Here is a 20651-nt window from a genome sequence, read left to right as displayed (position 1 = left end):
AGCGCACAGGTAGGAATTGTTGGGAAATGAATGACTACTTGCAGATCAATGGCAGAGTCTCAAAAGGAACAATTCTTCTAATATTGAGCCCTGTTTACATAATCTACATAGCAGTTTAAGTCCTTTGGGGATAAAGAAAATCTCAAATCTCTAACCTTCAGAGCTATTAAAGAAAGAAATTTTAAAAATGTGAATCTGTGCAATCGTTGGCCCTCCTGAGTCAACGTTATGGAGTTAACCAAAATAAACACTTTGCAACAGGAAATATATATCTTTGGTGCCCCATCAGCCCTTTTTTGGGAGCCTCCCTACCACCTCCAACATCCTCTGTGCTGTGTCCGGACATACCACTGATATCAGCAACTGTACTCCATACTCCTGACCTCTTAGTCCTGACCAAGCTTCCAGGACCCAGGCTCACCAAGGGGTGCTGACGGCCAAATCAACAAACATCTCCCAATGCCTTAGATGATTTTTCACATTTCCCAGTGCACATGACACATAGGATGTCCAGACAATTTTCATCTCTTCTAGAAGGCCCTTAAAAAGTGATGGTAACAGTAGCAGCATTTCAAGTTAAAGGTCTCTACTAAACAGGCAGTGACTACCCATTTAAAGCTTTACCCCGACTTTGTAGGTTAAACCACATTGTCCTCCCAGCTCAATGATTCTATAAGGTAGGACTTTAAAGTCAAGTGTCTGAGTTTTAAGCAAATATACTAGAGCTCTGTTGTCAAGTCAATGTTGCCCTCTTTAAAGTATTCACTTTGTGAAGGGGCTTGTACAAATTCTAATCATGATGCTATTGTTTAATACAGCTATAGAATTTTCTCTGGGGATTGTCTTTAGCACTTATAGCACATTTGGTAGATTATTACCAACACAATAACATTCATCCTGTTGGGATGATCTTTGAGAACAGGCAAGCTGGGTAATGCTGCTTTGGGTCAAAACCAAAGAATAACCATGACATGACAAGTCTGCATTTCAAGTGTGGTGTGTGAAGGCAATAAACAAAAAAGAGTTCCTGCTCAAGATGACAATTTTGAGAAGCACTTTTTTTTTTTTTTTTTTTTTTTGAGATTGGGTCTTGCTTTTTTGTTTGGGCTAGAGTGCAGTGGTGGGATCATAGCTCATTGTAACCTTGAACTCCCGGCCTCAAGTGATCCCCCCACCTAGACCTACCAAAATCCTAGGATTGCAGGCATTACCCACTGCACCTGTCCAACTTTTGTTTGATATACATATTTCTTAAGTTCTTATGATTCTTTTTATATCATCCAGTATATTGCCAAGTATTCTCCATTGAGTGAGGGTAGTTTTAAGTCTACAATCTATACTAGACAGTACAAATATGTATTCTCATGCCAGAACAACTAAATCTCTGTTACTTATAACCAAAGTCAATGGTGGGGGGAAGGATTGGGAATTAAGCAACTCTTAAATTTATCAGCTGAAGCATCCTAAATGAAAACAGTAGTCATGTATTTTTTTATGCTTGTCATACTCACTTTGTGTCAAACACAGGAAGATTTACTATGGGATTTGCTAATTGGAGCCCTTTAGCCTTGGAAATGGTAGAAATCTTGGCTGTCTACTACAAATTGGTCGATTGAATTTGTTGAGCAGTTGCTTACAATTTACACAGTAAATGTGCAAAGGTGACTTTTTTTTTTTCTTTCAAAACTCTGAACCTAGACAGGTCCACATGCTCAGGCAGAGACTGAAAACTGAAATTGGAAGGTCCTGTGTCCCTCTCGCTTTACTGTGTACCGCCTCTATTTTCCTAGATGTGAATGATGCCTGAGGGCTGGCTGTGGCATAATCAAATTGTTGGATATATCCTTATTGTTCCATGCCTGGGGTGGTTTTAAGTAATCTCTTCTCCAGAGACTGGGAAAAAATAGTATTTGGTGTTTCACAAAATGTCTTCAGTGGACTCTTGTCTTGCTAATATCCGGGGCTTGGAAAATGGAGATACCTCCTGGCTATAATTTTCTTCCCTTGTTGATTTGAGGGTTATGGGAAAGGGCAGGAAAGGGATGCAGTGCATGCATTTCTGATTTATCTTCAAGTCACAAATGCTTGTTTAAGATGTGAAGGAGTTATTGGTTGACCAGGGCTCAGGAGGGTTTCATCCAAAAGTGCTTACCTCTTGAACCAAAAAGTGATCTTTTTCAGAGCTATAATCAATCACTTAAAAGTGTGAATTTTTTTTTTAACATTGGATCCATGCAACTCAAGTGGATTCTATATTTGGTTTAGAACTCTTCCATCTCTAAAACTTCTTGGAGGGAAGGCAGCCAGTGAATGGATGGTTTGTTATGACTGAAACATAAATTTGTACATTTCCTTCTTAGTTTAAGCCAAGCTCCTCAATCATATATTAAGAACCTCACCCCACTCTGTCTTCCCAGCCAAGCTTATCCTTCACAACTCCATATCAACCTTAAGTGTAAATCAGGCAAGTCTCCTGATATTCTCCTCCCTACTGCTTTAAGGTAATTTTGTATATATCTGATCTTAAAGATTAACACACAGAAAATTTCTCTAAATTGTCCCAGGTGGTGGTAGAGCAATCAGTGTGGCTCTCATGTACTGATAATGCTTCTAAATCCTTACAATTGTCCAATGAACATGCCAGAGAAGAGATAGAAACCTTGTATCAACTGGAAATCCCTTTTCTAATGGGCAAATAATCATGAATTTAGTGTTTTGCAATAATATAATATACAAGCCACCCCTTTGCTGGAGCCTAAAGGTTGACTAAAGGCCTATCCAATTAGGCTAGTGCCAGGGTTTGGATTTAGAGACCAGAACCAGGTTAGAGGAAGTCGGGGGCATGAAAGGTCAAAGAGAAAACCCAACCAAAGTCCTAAAGAAGCTGGAAACAAGGCCAGGCGCGGTGGCTCACGCCTGTAATCCTAGCACTCTGGGAGGCCGAGGCGGGCGGATTGCTCAAGGTCAGAAGTTCAAAACCAGCCTGAGCGAGACCTCGTCTCTACCATAAAAATAGAAAGAAATTAATTGGCCAACTAATATATATAATATAAAAATCAGCCGGGCATGGTGGCTCGTGCCTGTAGTCCCAGCTACTCGGGAGGCTGAGGCAGGAGGATTGCTTGAGCCCAGGAGTTTGAGGTTGCTGTGAGCTAGGCTGACACCATGGCACTCACTCTAGCCTAGGCAAGAAAGCGAGACTCTGTCTCCAAAAAAAAAAAAAAAAGAAGCTGGAAACAAAATCAGTCAGTATATTCAGAACTCCAGAATGAGGATGATGACAAACCTGTGGTCAAGGGTGAATATAAATGACATGATATCTAGAGTGAAGATGGGATCGAGACCCAGGAGATGCTAAGTGATCACTGCAAATAACCCTTGACCATTGGTGACTTCATTATAACATGTTGTCTGGGTCTTGGCAAAAGGGGAGAAGGTCGAAACAGACATATCATGGGTTGTCTGTCAATGGCTGGCCAGGAGCATTGCATTTACACTTTCATTTTCACTTTGATATTTCATCATTTATCTTTTAAGTTATAAAGGAAAGAAAAATTTGTTTTTAATACTCCATGAAACTAATGCTTAGACCAGGATGCAGAGTGAATTTCCAGATACATATGTTAATATAATTGATACTGAAGACTCTTGATTGGAATGTTAGTGGGAGGGACTCTGTGTGGTTTTGGTGTTGTTGTCATTTTGTTGGTTTGTTTGTTTTAACATTAGTACCAATTCTGTGCCATATACAAAGAACCCAAATGGTCGATATTATCAATCTTTCTCTTCCAGGTGAGAACACTGAAGCTCGGAAAGGTCAAATCACTTGCTCAGAGTTGTCGTTAGGAATAGGCCTTATTTTAAATCTAGGGCTCGTAAATATCATGCTGCCTAAGTTAAGGAAAGAGGTGGTTTAAGTTGTGCTATCAGGGCCTTTTTTGTGATATGGGTTTGAAATGTCACTATTCTCTACATTCCCAGGCAAAATCACCACCTCAGTCAATTGTCATGCAGGGAAGGATCTTCAGTCAAATTCGTTGAACTTGCCTTCTCTGAATCCACAGATCTCTAAGATCTCTAAGTTTCCTGGTCTGCCCTACCAGGAGCCATGAACTGATTGATTATTTGTTCAAAACGTGTATTTGTTGAATGCCTGCTATTTGCCACACACAGTTCTGGAGACTGATGCTACAACTGAGTGCAAAGATGAAGTCATAGTGCAATAAGGGAAAGCATCAAAATTTTTTAAAGTTTAAAAAAAATAATCAGACGTTTTCAAATAGAGACCTATTTTCATCATATTGCAGGCTTAGTTTTGCTTTTATTGCTATCCTGATGTGCTGCTGGGCTTCTTGATACCTCTGATCCCAAATAAAAAGGGGAAAAAAACAAGGAAGCGGGTAGGCAATTTAATTTTTAAGGCAAAAAATTCTGGAGTTTTGTTAGATATTTTACATGACAAAGAAAATTCATTTATTCTCTTTTTCTTTAACATCATTCATTAGGATTTAAGAACTCATTTAGGGTCACTGTTAGAGTTTCACAAGAGGGCAAATCATAATTCTTGCATTCATTAGTTCATTCAAATGATGAAAATGTATTGAGCACCTACAGTGTGCCAGGAATTGGGGATTCAGAAATTAAATGATCCCCTTTCTACCCACTTAATCTAAAAGATCAGTAAGGCATGGCTCCTTCCCTCAGTGAGCTTTTGATATGAAGTATCTGTCCTTACTACTTCTTGGATTCTCATTGGGTGCATATATTACATTGTCCTGATCCTTAGCAATCCATTCTATGTAACTGAGCAAAAATCACGTGGGTATTTCCCCTAAGTCAGTAAGTTCAATTTTAAACATGTTATGTTACCCTTTTACAGAATAGAACTCTATATGCTGAATATTCCACTTTCTTTTCTGTTTTATTTTGTTACCCTAGTACATAATAGCTCAGAGCACAATGGAGTGAATTAGTGTAAAGCAACAATTAACTCCTGTATCCCTCAATAAAGAAATAAACACAATAACAAGAAGAACATGTTAGCCTTGAGATCATAATACATAGGGTTCAACTCCACAGTCAGGGGAATGGCTTCTATTATTCTCACTCCAAGGTCTTTGTCTGTGTGTCACATCCATCAATAAGAGCTGTGCATTTAAAGCATTAGTGGGTAAGTTAGCCTGTTGAATACCAAGTTTCCAACTAAGGAAAGAAAGGGTATAGGGTTAAGAAATAGATTTGAACCTGGAGATGGAAATGCAAGAGGGTTAATGGAAAATCTGACAGATATTTAACTGTAATGTGCATTAATGTAGGTGACTCAAACAATCCCCTTTGCACCCATTCTAATTAGTTTTGCCTTTTCTAATCAGATGTCAGTTGTTATCAGTTTGGTAGAAGGAGGTGGTGGTTTCTTTTTGTGAAATCCAAAGGAAGCAAAAATCCATTTAGCAAGTGCACTAATCAGTAAATTTGCACATTAATAGTTAATTAAAGTCAGGCACAAAAACTTGAGATTCAGATGTTTACTATAAGGAGTTCTGGGTTCGAAACAAAAGACTGTGCAAATGTTTAGACTGCTAGGATCAGAGAGATGTGATGTGAGTGAATCATCTTAACTCTTTTACATTGTGTTTCAAGTACGGGAGACCAAACTTATACAGACACACGCGCGCACACACGCACACACACAGCATAGGCAGCTCTTTGGATGCTAATTAGAGAACTCTGGCTGAATGTTTGCATTTGATGCAATGAATTGGAACAATAAAGTAGTGCCTTATTCTCCAAGCAATAAATTAAGTCTAGCATAATAGAGGGAAGCCAATGACTGCTTTCCTGTGCATCCTGCAAAATCAAGTTTTCAAGGTCGCTGAGGATAAAAGAATGGGGGTGGATGACCTGTTTCCTCTTCTTTCTACTGCTGACTCCCTCAACCCCCAGTCACTAGCATTTCACAGTTGGCTTTTCACAGGAACTTAATTTCGGCGCCACCTTTAGGAAACACAAACTTCATAACCAGGGAGCATTTGGGGCCCTGCTTCTTGGTAGAGCACAGGTCTGTGTGAGCAAGCAAAGAAGTGCGTGCGCCTCACATTCTGGTCTCAGGCTCATGTCTCTACTCTGTGTCTCTGGGTCTTTGTCCAGTTCCCCCTCCCCTTGGCCATACCCTCTCTTCTTTCGTCCTTTCCCTACAGACCAATTTTGAAATAGCCTCTTTACCCTGACCTTCTCGATACTCTTTCATAGCAGGACTTGAAAGGGGCAGGCGTGGGGACACATAGCCCCAGCGTTGTTGTTGGCTACAAGTGTGAGGGGATTTTTCCTGGAAGAGGATCCATGCTGGGGACAGCCCTGAGGCTGATGAGCTGGCAGACCTGTCCCCGTGTCCCCCAGCCTTGGCGCAGATAAATAAGTTCTGAATGGACATGCCTGTGGACAGAACATATCCAGAATAGCTTCTACTGTTGTTCCTTCTTGCTTTGAGTGCTTGCCCACTAGCCTGCTTCCTTCCAGTCTTTTGAACATGCAACTGGAATGAGCATTCTCAAAGAGGAAACTGAGCATGTCAGCCACCTGCTTTAAAACCCTTAAATGGTCTTCATTTTCCCAGGATAAAGTCCACCTCCATTTGTAGCTTATAAAGCCCTGTGTGATCTGGCTTCTGCCAAACTCTCCAGATTTATTGGTTTTTATTCCCAGTCTTCCTCTACCCTTGGCTCCCACCCATCTACCCACCCTTCCCCCAAACTCATACATACCCTGCACTTAGATCCTTCTCTAATAAATGTCTTCCAATTCCTGAGAAGTACCATGTCTTCTCTCACCCCACCCCCCCCACCAGGTCTTCAAATATGCTGTTCATCCTGCCTGGAATGCTCTTCTGCTCTGCTCTGCCTGATTAACATAACCCTAAGCTTTCTCCAGTCCCAGATGAGACAACATTTCCTCTAGAAGGTTTCCCTGGCCACCCAAGGTGGATTAGCTCCCATCCCATTTGCTGTGGCAGCTCCCTGTGCTTCCTCTTTTAGCATGTATCACCCCTCATACATCTGGTACTTGTGTGTCTTCCCTAAGTAGATGGCAAGCTAGTCGAAGATGGGGATTGTCTTGTTCATCACTGTATGCCAACCCTTACCACATCTACCATATTGTAGTGACCTGAAACATTTGTTGAACAAATGGACGAATGAATCATACCATTAACCCATCATCCTTTCTTCTGTTCTGGGCATGTAAGGACACCACCACAAGACCCCTTCTTCCTTAAAATGTAGGGACAGGAGCTAGCACTTCACCTTCCTCCATACCAAGTCTTCCCTGTGAACACTGTCTCCCCAGGGATCTGCAGTCCTAGTCCTCTGGCAGAGCTGGAAACCAGAGAATTCCCTCTCGCTGCCTCATGGGTCAAATCTGTGGGAGGATTATTTCGAAGAGGCACTCTGAGGGAGGCTGGTCTGACCTAAATCCCGGGGAGTCACATGGGTAAGAGTCAACTAAGAGAGTTTTATGAAGGATACTCTGAGTGATTCTTCTCCTTAGAGCAATGGAAAGTCCTCAAAAAGATTATATGGGTTGTTTGTAAACAGAGGGATAACTTGTGCCTAGCACAAGGTAGTTGCTTCATTCAAATGTGTTGAATGTCACTGCATCAAAATTACTCTTTAGAGAAGTCACTATAGTTGCTGTACAGAGTACACACTGGAGGGCACAGGCCAAGAGCAAGAAGACCTTCACGGTGCCCATATGTTTAGAACCCTTCAGAGATTTTGGTGTGTAGCTGTGGTGAGCCCAGGCAGCTCTTGCCAACCTCAGAACATCTCTGAGGCTCCATCCATCCTCTTTCCTGGTCTCCCACTTGCTCCTCACATCCCACTTCTCAAAGAGACATCCATGATCGTCTCTTACATCTTTAGTCTCTCCTTTCTATTTTCAAACATGCTCAAGCCTTCAGCATCCTTCAAAAATAGCTTTTCATTAAGCCTCCTACCCCTCTGAGCTCATTTTGAACCATCTCAGAACCTCTGCAGTCAGCATCCTGCCTCTCTCCCTTCCCAGGTGCTACTGCTGATGCCACTGCATGGCCATCCATGTCTCTGCCTCTTCCCCATCGCCACTGCTGCTGCCCACGTGCTCTAATCACTATAATATTCCCTCCTGCCTCCTCCTCGTCCTTCCCAGTGGCAGCTGGACAGTGTATCTAAGCAGCTCTGCCTTGCTCTAAGCTCCTCAGGGCTGACACCAGTAGCTGGGGTTCCATTTATCTCTTCGCTTTTGCCCGGCCTCCTTCCTGCAATGGCAGCTCTACCCTCATCCGATCACGTCCGAGGCTTCCACTGCACAGCATCAGCTCCCCTCCCTGCGAATGCCTTTTCCCAACCACGGCGTGACCCCTACCGGCTGCAGCATCCTGTCCAACTTCTTGCTCAGTTCTGCAGGTGTCTCTGAACCCCTGGTTCCTCACCCTCTCCATTCTCTTCCCTGAGCGCCCATGTTGCTGTAGTCATCCCTCCTCAAGGCTGTGAAACAGACAAAGTTAGTTTCTTCTTCCTCTAGTGCCCACAGCGCAATGCAGTCATTTCGGTGCTGTTCTTATCACACCGTATTGGAATTGTGTTTAGGTCTCTGTTTGGTCCACTGAACTATAAAATTCTAGAGGACTGCAACCATGGAATTTCTTTTTTTCCCCCCTCTGAACTCACAAAACATTTTATATCTCTCATTGCATTCATTGCTTTCTACCTTGAATTGTAGTTAAGTCTGTACTTTAACCCCTCCACTAGACTTCAAGCTCCTTGAGACCAGGGTCTGCATGTAATTCAGCTTTGTACCTCCAAGGGCTAACAGAGCATCTGAGAGACAATGTCAATATATGGGCAAAGAAAAAGAAGGAGAAAAGAGAAGAGCAAAGGAAAGAAGGGAAAGAAGTTAAGGTGTGTGTGTGTCTTAGACTGGATGGTCTTGAAATCAAAGGAAATGAAATGGGCTTGAATAATTTTTTCATCTATCTAAATATAAAATGTACATTAGTGAGAGTTTATACATTACTTCCAAAAAATATTGTAAGCATCTCAATAACCACGTGACTTTGGCCGAGTTACGTAGATTCTCTGAAACTAAGCTATGTCATCCGTAAAATGAAAATGACAACACCTATTTTGCAGGATTGCTGGAAATTTTTCATGAAATAACCCATGAGGGTTACAACAAATACAGGGCCTGCATGTTGCAGGCAGTTCACAAATGTTAACTTGCTTCTCTTTGCAAAATAAGACCTTCCAATAAAATAATACAAATTAAATGTTATTAGACACCTGCAATGGGTGATTTCCAAAATTGAGTCCTCATTTAATTCTGAGTTTCCAGGCAACTAAGACAAAAAGAAACTATGTGGGAATAGAGATGTTTTGCTTTGTTTCTTTTAAATATATATTAAAAAAATTGTACAAGTTCATCCAATGGAGAGAAACTTTTCCCTGGAAATGAATTCAAAGGTACATTTATCACTGGGGGAATTAGGTAACATAATGGACATTTTCCACTGGAAATTTTGCAAAGACACCATGGTGCTGTTTACTTTGATATTTCTGTTTTTAAGCTGCATTATAAAATCTGAAGCCAAAATATTATGCTTTAATTCAGTAAAGACTTTCCCTTGGAAAGCTAAGATAATGTGGTTACAGATATAATATTTTCTGAAGATCTGTTTCAATAGCTTTCACACTTTGTTTTAGCAAAAACGCTTTTTTTTTTTATCCCTTCTCCTCCCTGTCCCCCTACCTTTTCAGGATTTCCCAGAGGCACCTTCCAGAACTTTAGGTTCCTCAGGACAGAGCTGGCAAACCAGGGTTCTAGCTTAACACGTGAATAGGGTTTATTAACCATATAGGAATGCGTAATTAAAATGCCCATTAAAATTGTTTCACTTAAATATCAGTTGTCTCAAATGAGTCTCCCATGAACTCATGCATTGTATGAAGTGGATTAGATGTGAGGTGTGTCTACCTGAGAATCAGGTTTCAGGGAGAGCTTTCTGAAATCTTTTAATATGCTATAATCTTACCCCTCCATATAGAACAAAACTATCAACTTCAGGTGTGAGATCTCCGCTCTCCAGACCAAACTCATTGAAAATCACCATGAAAAAACAAATCAGCAATTGTCATAGTTATTTATCATTTGGGAAATACTGAAGCACTGCCGGTATGCAGCAAACCATGCTAGCTGCTGTAAGAAATGTAATACATGATGTAATTTGTGTGGTGGGAACAGCCTGGGAGTGGGAGACACAACACAGGAAGTCTGGACCCAGACTTGTTGCTAAGTATTTTATTTCACCTTTAGAAATCAGGCCTTGCTTACTGCCTTCGTTACAACTTTATTCTATAATTCTGAATGTTACGATTCCAACATGCAACGACGGCCTTCATTTTTAAATTTTATTTTTACTTTTATCAAAGTAACACGTACACATAATTTAAAAAGACAAATCATGCTAAAATGCAAAATCTATTTCCTGGCCCCTCTTTCCTCACTCTTCTTTATTTCTAGAGGAAACTACTTTTGTCATTTTTTAGCTGCTTCTGGTATTTACCATCATGTTCCTAAATGCATCCATAGCTGATACCTCTTGATTTATTAAGTTTAGGCAATACCCGTTACATCTTATTGTAGGACATGAAGATTTTAGTTCTATTTTCAACCCTTTTCTCCTTATCTTCTTTGTTACAACACAGATAAAAAATTTGATTAACTCCATATCAGTGTTTTCAGAATTTATGAAGAGATAAATAATATTTACTGTTGAGATAAGCAGTATACTGTAATTATAATTCCTGTTTAGGAGTTATGTGCCTAACTTTGTTTTCATTTGTGAAGTTTCTCTGAATCTCCGGCTAAGTCTCCTCATATTGTCCAACAGCTCTGTAAAACATCTCTCAGTACATCTGCTACACTGTAATTCCTGTGGGATAATGTAGTTGCTCCATTTATTTCCCTGATACGTCCTCCCAGCTTCACAGGAGTTCCCTGTCCCCAGCCACCATCCTAGGCCTGCCGATACAGCTGTCATCTTCCTGCCACCATCCTTTCAACCCCTACATTCCTCTCCTTTATCAGATTCCCTGTTCCTGGATCCTGTGTGTTTTCCTATTTATTTACTCTCTCACTTTGGTGCACTGTATCTGCTGGTAGTTTCCTGATCAAGGGTGTGTGAAAAGGAAGGTGTTAAAACCCTCCTAGTAGTATGTGTGGTGCCTCAGAGTATGCAAAGGAGGGATGAGGAAGGAATCGTGCAAAGGAGGGATGAGGAAGGAATCGTCATTTATTGAGCATATACTATATGCCAAGTGCTTTCTTCATGACATTCTTAGGAATGATTTTCTTCTTTTTATAGATAAAGAAGCTGAGAGCAGGGTGGCTTAGTGACTTGCCAAAGATCACACAGCTAGCAGGTGGTAGAACTGGAATTCATATCCATGTTTCTCTGACTCTAGCCATTTTCCACACACTGCGTCTCTTAGCCAAAAAGCATAAATGTATAATCCTTGCCCTCAAGGAATTTGCTCAATCATGTCATTAATCCAATGCGAGTTAATTGTTCTGTTCTGGCCCAATTTGCTCCCTTTTCACATGTGTGTGAAATGTGTATGTGTGTGTATATAATTTAACTCTGGTTAATGCCACATCTGTTTTCATAGTCCCACAGTATGTCAAGTTTTATTATTATATTTTTCCTTGAAAATTCTGAAACAGTGATTTCCAGAGGAGATTTCGACTCTTTACACTCCCCACTCCCACTTATTAGGCATTAGGCAGTTACAGTCTGATCTGGTTACAACTGAAAATATGTTAGTGGTTTTGCCCTTCTCCCTGGTGGATTTTGGTTTCTATGCCAATCAGTTCATTCTGCTGGCATTTATCACATTTAGCTCCTGCCTAAGGGACATCCAGGATTATCGGTGGGGAATTAACTGAGTAGAAGGAATGATACACACTTCAGGCTGTGTACTGTACCACCAGGTTATTCCAAGTTCACATGCCTTGAAATCTAAATGAATATCCCTCTTGGAAACAAAGCAGAATAATAAATACAAGGGGTAGAAAATAGGAAAGGATTTTAAAACGAATGAAAAAAGGTAGAATCGTTGTTTTTGTTTCTGTTTTTGTTTTAACGAATACGTTAGTGACAGGTCTCATGTGCAAGCAGACAAATGCCACGGATGCATTCCATTCGTGCTGGCACAACTGAAGCCCCCTGACTGCTCTTCTCACCCAGCGGTCTTGACACTTCAGACATAGCTCTCATTAAACAAGGGGAGCTTCTTGGACTAGAATGAGGAAACAATTCTCTCTGTACACTCCTAGCACTGTTCTCTAGCAGCATCTGATTGCTGTATCAGTCTCATTGCTCTCAAAAGGAAATATCCTTTTATATAGTGAGAAACTAGAAGCAGGTCTCTACTTTTGAAATTGTTGGGTTTCAGAAGTTCATTTTTAATTTGCTTGTTTGGCACTGCGGGTGCATTTTTTCCCATAGGAGCAATATTTTTTTTGCTATTTTTATTTTTTTAGAGACAAAGTCTCACTCTATTGCCCAGGCTGCAGTGGCATGATCATAGCTTGCTGCAACCTTGAACTCTCCAGCTCAAGGAATCCTCCCACCTCAGCCCCCCAAGTAGCTGGAACTACAGACATACTACCACACTTGGCTAATTTAAAAAAAAAAATCTGTAGAGATAGGCTTTCGCTATATTGCCCAGGCTAGTCTTGAACTCTGGGCCTCAAGTAATTCTCCTGCCTTGGCCTCCCAAAGTGCTAGGATTACAAGTGGGAGCTATTTTGCCCAGCCCAGGAATGATTTAAAGAAGGTTTATTAAGTCCTACTGCTGGCTATACAAAGTCTATTTGACTCATATGGACATTGAGCCATTAGAGTGCTATCCATGATTTCTAGAGTATTACATTTAAAAAAAAAAAGTTCAGTGTACATTTATTAAGCTAGACACAGTGGTAGACTCAGGAATACATTCTATTTAGTGAAACAGAGAACTTCAGAACAAGAGAGAAATGTGAGTCCCGGATGTACACAGAGCGCTTTGCTATGGAAACCACAGAGACGGGGCATCCACCTCAGCCTGGCCCCAGGTTCTCAATGGGGAGACCAGGAGCATTTTGGAAGGAGCAGGTGGAAGAGGAAGCAGGCCTTCAGACCAAGCAAGAGAGAAAAGATTGTCCAGAACACCGGTAAAGGCACACAGAGCTCTTCATTTCTGATGGTCTTTTATAGCATGAACGTTTATAGCTTAGATATTACCTGAATGCCTATCCCTTCCTATCCACACCAGTGTTGGGGGCTGAATTTTGTTAATTTAATTTATGAATATAAAACAGTTAAGCCATCAGTTGTATTTCCATAGTCTATAAAGAGAGCTCCAGGCAGTAACAGGCCCACCAGCGAGGCAGCCAGGCCTCGTGTCCTCACTAGACTGTACTGTGGACTCCACGCCAGCCCTGGGGCAGACTCGGTAGATGAGGCCGTGTTTTGCATATGTGAAATGCAATCCACAAGACTAGTTGCTTCTGAAAAATCAGCAGTAGTCTCACAGCCAAGATGATTCCTAAAATAAGGTTTTGACCCACATATATAATAAAATTGAAATTGCCTACATAGTCAAAGACAGAGGGTTAGAAAGATGGGGTAGGAAAGAGAGATCCCAAGGGGGAAATGAAATTTGGGCCAAAAAAATGCATTTCTGAGCATCTCTTCCGCTGTGTAAAGAGACTTTATAAGGCAATTTTAATTCTGATAACTTGCCCATTTCTGTTTGGAAATACAGATGAAGTCAACCATTCTCACAAAGTTCTCCATTTTTATTTTTTGCCTCCTCATATTTCATTCAATTTCTTTTTGAGGGGGGGCCATTTTGCTATTGTAAAATTCTTTCTCTTTTTTCTGAACGCTTGAAATCTAAATGGATATGAATTCAACATGGATCCCAAGGCCCAAAGGTCAGCTCCCACTTGGACAGTTTTGATATGTACGGTGCTGCCAACATTCATTTCTGTAGAGCGGCAAGAGGGTCGAGCCCCGGCTGGTGAAGGTGCCCGTAGATCTCGCTGTGCTCATATTCAGAGGCAGGGGGTTTCCAGTCGCCTGTAGGTCTGCATGAGCTGGGGAATGAGACCCTCCTCAGCCCACCTGGAGTGCTCACGCTCTCCAGGGAAGCCGGAGGCAAGTGTGTGAGAACCTCGCTAGGCTGTTCCTTGGGAGTGCGAGGGCAGCCCCGACTTCCATGGGAATGGGATTCCCTGCCAAACTCAGATACCGAGGCTTCCCTCGGGGACCACAGCCCATCTGAGTGGAGGAAGTTGCTGTGAGAAGTTAGGCAGGCAGCTCTGAAGGGCTGTGCGTGTGTGTGTGCGTGTGCGTGTGTGTGTGCGTGTGTGTGTGTGTGTGTGTGTGTGTGACCAAGAGAAAAGAGAGCAGCCCTGCACCGTTGCTCGCATCATAGTTACACATGGAATCAATTTAAAAATTTCTCAGAGATAAAAAAGTAAAAGGGAAGAGGGGAGCTGGTGTCTCTCTCCAAGGCTGGCAGTTCCACTCCTGCATACATTATGAGACACACCATTCGCACCTCTAGGTTTGACACAGATTTCTTTCACCCCTGAACAGCTCTGAGACTCAGCCCAGTGGTATTCCAAATGACTGTCAGGATCACACCTCTCAGGAATAGACTCAGAATAACTTTCTGTTGTCGTTGTTTTTTGTTTTTGTTTTTTTAGATTAAGAGTTTCTTTCATCTAGGCATTGCAGGAGACAGAGGAATTTATTAACGAATTGATCCTAAAGTAGAGACGTGGGACCACAAAGCAGGGCCAACCAAGATTCACTTCACTATTCACATTAAGGGAAGCATGAGAGTATTATCTCGCAAGGCCACTCGCTCAGATGAATTAGCATACGATCAACATGAAAGGTGCCATCTGAATACTAATTAGTAAGGGGAGAAACTTTTTACATTGACCATTGTGGCAGATGACACATGAAACAGTATGTTCCCAGCCACAGACCCCACCAGCTTTTCCAGTAACCTGAAAAGATAAAGAAAAAGAGAACTTGGGGAAACTCCTATTCATCAGTCAGGTTTCCCCTTAAACATCACTTCCTTTAGGAAGCTGGTCAGACAGATCCACCCCCACCCGACTTCCCCAGCTCGGCTCTTCTCGCTCATTGCATTATACTTTCCAGAATTATCTATCTTCCTCACCAGACAGTCTTCACCCCTCAATGCCCAACGCCTGGCACACTCTCCAGCACTTTACAGGCACTTAAATCCGTGCTTAATGATTGATGGAGGATCGAGGACTTGTGTTAGCTCTTGGAAGATATGAAAATGGAGTAGATAGAATCCCTGCCCTGTCTGGGAGGGAGGCAGACAGATTATAACAGACACCATACAATTTGCCAGACGTTGTAGCACCTGTAAGTACAGCTTCTCTGAAGGAGAACAAAAAGAAGGTTGAACTTTTGAGCACCTCAGTGATAAAACAGACTACATCAGCTCCTTCTTGGATTTATTAATCTTAAGAAATAGCCAATAGAATCATATTTCCTTACATTTCAAGTTTGCTACCAGGATAGCACAATATCAACAATGACAGGTAATAGATTTTACCTGGGAGAATATTATATCAGGAGGAAAACATGCAATATTATCAATATCTTCTCTGGGAAATTTATATATTAGCTTTGTGGTATCTACTACTGAATTTCTAAACTTCAGAACTGAAAGCAAGTACATAACTGGCTGTGCAAGTAAAGCTTTAAAGAGTGAAATTAATAGTCACGCTCAAGTTTCCAGTTATTTTTTTTTCTTTGTTGCCTACTCCTTTTGCCACTCTGTCATTTCATTCTCTCTTTTATTTTTTTAATCGGAGGAAAAATCAAAAGCAAAATATGCTACACCCACTCCTTGGCCTCCTGTGCTCCTATAGCATTATTTATTGAGCACTCTCGGTGTGCTTGGCATAACAGACAGCAGAGGAAGTGAAGGCTCTTCCCTGAGGGTTTGCCGATTCGATTAGAGAGAGCCATTTAGAAAGAGAACTCGAAATCTCAGACACAGGAATCTAACTTTTATTCCAGTGTCAGAAATGATTTGGAATCTTTTTTGTACGAGGATGTTTGTGAGTTCTCCTGTCCTCCCTCTCACAGCTTCCAGTGGGCCTCTCCGTGCTTGAGGCAGACAAAAATACAGAACTCAAATGCAGTTGCAAAGGTGAATGACTTCAGGAGGTCTTGAAACACAAGAAGGGGCCTGACCATGAATCTTTCCTCCACATTAACCTCTCCAAGGATAGAATCTATTGAGAGGTGAATCTTGAGACCATTTTCCTTGGTTTTTTTTGAGAGAAATTGAATTTTGCAGATGTCTGATAGAACTCTCATGTGGCCAAAACGACTGCAGATAAAAGTTTTATAAGCAAAAAAGAGTATAACGATAGTTTCTGGGTAACTCTGAATGTGGTAGGTACAGCATATACTGTCCCCTGCACACTGCTATATTTTGAGAATCTAACTAGGGGTCTTCAAACTTTTTAAACAGGGGGCCAGTTCACTGTCCCTCAGACCGTTGGAGGGCTATTGGAGAGTGCTGCGCACATCCCACACATGCGCACTGTGGGTCTGGGACGAGTCGCCTGCTAAGCAGGACAGGCAGCGGCGGCAAAAACACCCGGCTGGCTGGATAAATGTCCTCGGTGGGCCGCATGTGGCCCACGGGCCATAGTTTGAGGACCCCTGAATTCTACGCTTATCTGAGGCCATGTGGCCTCAGTGTCATTGACTAGCTGGGTGACCACATGCAAGCAGTTAACCACTCTGCTTCAGTTTCCCTAAATACACAACGAAAGAGATGATCGACCCAGATGAGTGGGGTTCCAAAACTTTTGTATTTATATCTAATAACAGGGGGGCTGAGATAGATTTCCTATATTTCATTTTTCTGTGTAAAGACGTTAATAATCAAAACTACAGCCTACTCTTACCATCATTTCATGAAAGAAAATACATTTTAGCATAAAAATTTGAAAAGAATATAACCACAGTGTAAATGATGGTCCTTCAAAGTAAATAAATTTAACTGTTCGATATACTCACCACTTGAATCTTATTTTTCTCAGTCCCATTAGCAAACAAAAACTTCCTCAGAAATGGATACATGTCCACAGAACACCATTAGAACAGAACAACATCTGCAAGATCTTTGTGACTCCTCCTGTCTGTACCACTCTAAGCACAATACTTGAACTGACCAGATAAGTAAATAAACAGGAAACCAGCAATATGTCACCTTCTGCTTTGGTATAGTGGAGGTGTTAACATTTTACAGCACCCAGCTAACTAGAATGGGGAAGGCATGCCAACCACATCATACTCTGTCTGCCCAAGATAGAAGATCTACTTCATGCCATTAAATTGTCATTGTTTTCAGCCATTGTGACTCCTCTAATTAGAAGTGAATATAGTAACAAGGAAATCAAATTTCTAAAAACTGGAGGAGATGTCAAAGGGACAGGAGACTATAAAAGCAAAACAAAAGCTTTTTTTTTTTTTTTTTGCAAGGCTCAACTGATGATTTCACCCCAAACACAAGAATAAAAGGAAAGATTTACAGCACGAAGAATGTAATACAATTCAGTGAAAATTATTCAGTATTGTTACCGTATTAATGCTGCAGCCCAAGTTTCATTGTGTAAATTAAATACGCAGTCTGTTCCCTAAGATTGTACTTGGTTTCCATAATAGTTTTTTTTAAGTCCTCACAGATTGGAAATATAAATATGGAAATTTATGATTATCAATAGTTTGAGCCAAATCCTAAGAGAAGGGGTTTGGACTGAGGTCTAAAAGTACTTCACTGAAATGGAGCCACCAAGAGACAAGTTTAGTCTGGGAGGCACATGTGAGAGGGTGACAAATGGAGTTTATCATGGTGGGAGACTTGTGGATTTGCCTTCTTGTTTCCTTTGGCAGTGCAGGATGAGGCCGGCTTTGGCGTCATTGCTTTAAACACACAGTCGCTTTGGCGTGAGGTTGGCTCTCTGATCCTGTTCAGGGCTCATTTTGTAGTCAATCTGCTTTTAGAAGGAGGTAGGTCTTTCAGAAAATGGCCTTCCCCTTGAGAGCGACCTCTTTCAAGTTGAGGAGACTCATCCTCCTTCCTTTTCTTCCTTGCCGCGTATCACCTTGGCTGTTGAGGTAAAAACAGCTTAATTTATTGAAACGATGTAAATCTCAAAATTAGATTCAGAACTTCAGAGGTGGTATTAATTTTAGATATTTTTCTAATAAAATCATTATTCCCTTTTTACACATGGAAGAGAAATTCAGTAGCTTCTCCTAAGTCCATTGACTAGTCAGCACCTGCATTAGAATTGTGATCTCCTGATTTCCAGATCAATACCGGACCTCTTTGTATCCCCCAGTGAATCTCTACAATTTGAGTATTAGCAAGTACACAGGTAATACCATGTAAGTAACATGTAACATGCCATTGATCTATATGCACTCAAGACTTAACCTGAAGCAAAGTTTTAACTACACAGAAATGTGGCCCTCGCCGTATAAAAAGAGCCTTCTTTGGCAAGTGGGCTATGTAAGAACTCTGCAGGTTAGAAATGGTGAAACCCGGTGAGCAATCAGGAATTCTGTAGCTTCTTGAAATTTTTGGTTAAAAAATATATATTTCAAGGTTGAACTAATCAAATACATTTCTATGTCCTGCAAAATCTTATACCCCACCTAACTTTGTTTTCTATTTTTTTGATGCAATATACATTTGGAGGATTGTGGTATATTTGGTTCAACAGACAAGATAAATGAAGGAAGGGCTCCTCCCTAGCAGTCTGCTGATGCAATTAGAGAAAGTTGCCTTGAGGGGTGATTTTTCTATGGCTGTGACTAGTCTGATCGACTGCCCATGAAGACAGCCAATCTTCAAAATGGCCAGTGGCAATATGTCATGTTGACCTCTTTTAATATATCTCTGTATATTAGGCATATGCAGGATGGACAGGGGTGGAAAGAGAAAATAGGGCTTTTGGAGTAATATAAATGGAGGAGATGAGATTTGGTGACTGTGGAATTAAAAGGATAGGATAAGATCCAGTGCACCTAAATATTCATAAGTCTTTTCAGCCCATCAGTACAATTGAGGTCACATACCATCAAAACAAGAATCGCACAGGATACAACCTTCCCACCCCACCTTATCACTCGAGAATGCCAGTCCTGTGCAAAGTTAGTCCTAGCCTTCATCAATATCCCATGTATATGGGAGTCTAAAATAAGAGTTTGACATACTCTCCTGAATCAGGAGGAGCAAACTGCTCAACACTAGCTGCTGTCACTCTAGGCTACACTGTGGGCCAACTGGCCAACGTGACCTGGGGCTACATATCTCCGTGGGCCGTGAATTCCAGAGTAATTCCAAGTTATGTGCAACATCTCTTTCCCTTTCCACATGGCTCTTAGTGCTTCCCTAGATCACACACAGCCAGGAGAGCAGTTTCAGGACATCCAGGTGCCAGTACCATGCTGCAAAACCACTCCCCTCTGAAGGTCTGGTCTTATTGCTAAAGCACCCTGTTGACACCAGACTCTAAAATCTTTCATAACGAGTTTATTTCCTTCAGGAAGCTCCAGTCCCTCTAACAACTTGGTTTCCATCTGACTCTTCTCCCGTTTTGCATGTGTGTCTGGATAACTGAATGTAAATTAGGGATACGTTGCAAGCCTCTGCCCACCCTCTTCACCCAAGGGGCCCCTTAGCCTTCATGTAAATACCTAGAGGGAGGGCTCACCTATTTCCACCTGGCATGTGTATTCAAGTCTCAGCTACACAAAGACATACTGAAGTATTTAGTAACAACAAACTAATCAGGGAAGATAGAAGGAGACAATAGAGAAAAGTCAAAGACCATTGTAGCCAGTACCCCTGAGGTTAAAATGAGATTTATCTGTTGTCTGTAACTGAACATATAGCTGTGTCTGTCCTGTGTTTGCAAAATGAATTTGAAAATCTAAATTAATCAAGGACTACTGATCTAAGCAAATGATTTTTTCTCTCATTTATATTTATGTCTTCTAAAGTTACAATATTATTTATCTGGAATTTTCTTTGCTTTTTTAATTAAAAAATAGAATCATATCTAATAGTCACTTTAGATTTAAAAAAAAGGAGAAGGAAGAAGAAACGAAGAGAGAGAAAGAATTATCCCTTCTTTCTGATCTATAGTTCTCAAGCTAAAATGCATGTTTTGTAAAATGCCTAGGCACACACAGGATCAATTAAGACAGAATCGCTTCAGTCTGGGCCTGGGCATCCTCTCTCTCTCTTTATCTCTCTCTCTTTTTGTCTCTCATATAAAAACTATCTATATAGGTATATATAGATAGTTTTTATATCTATATATATATAGATAGATAGTTTTTATATGAGAGACAAATTTCAATTGTTTCATGCTCCCCTAGGCAATTCTATGCATCAGAGCTAGGAACTGCTCTTCTAGGGGAAGTACCAGGAGAGGTGAAGTTCACAGACTTGCTTTACCTCCATCTTTGAAAAGTCAGGCCTCCTTATATA

General features: G+C 41.2%; 1 protein-coding gene and 1 long non-coding RNA gene across 2 annotated transcripts in view; one reads left to right on the top strand and one right to left on the bottom strand.

Moving 5' to 3' along the window:
- LOC142870628 (uncharacterized) overlaps positions 1–17315 on the bottom strand; it is an 86729-nt gene extending 69414 nt beyond the window's left edge. Inside the window, exon 1 of the long non-coding RNA XR_012918992.1 lies at positions 17165–17315. This is a non-coding gene — a long non-coding RNA (uncharacterized LOC142870628). The remainder of the gene's footprint in view (positions 1–17164) is intronic.
- Positions 1–20651, top strand: part of MAML2 (mastermind like transcriptional coactivator 2) — a 342498-nt gene that overhangs the window by 234287 nt on the left and 87560 nt on the right. The window lies entirely within an intron of this gene.

This window comes from Microcebus murinus, chromosome 4 (genome assembly GCF_040939455.1).
Source record: "Microcebus murinus isolate Inina chromosome 4, M.murinus_Inina_mat1.0, whole genome shotgun sequence".
NCBI lineage: Eukaryota > Metazoa > Chordata > Mammalia > Primates > Cheirogaleidae > Microcebus > Microcebus murinus.
This window is presented reverse-complemented; position numbering and strand designations above follow the sequence as displayed.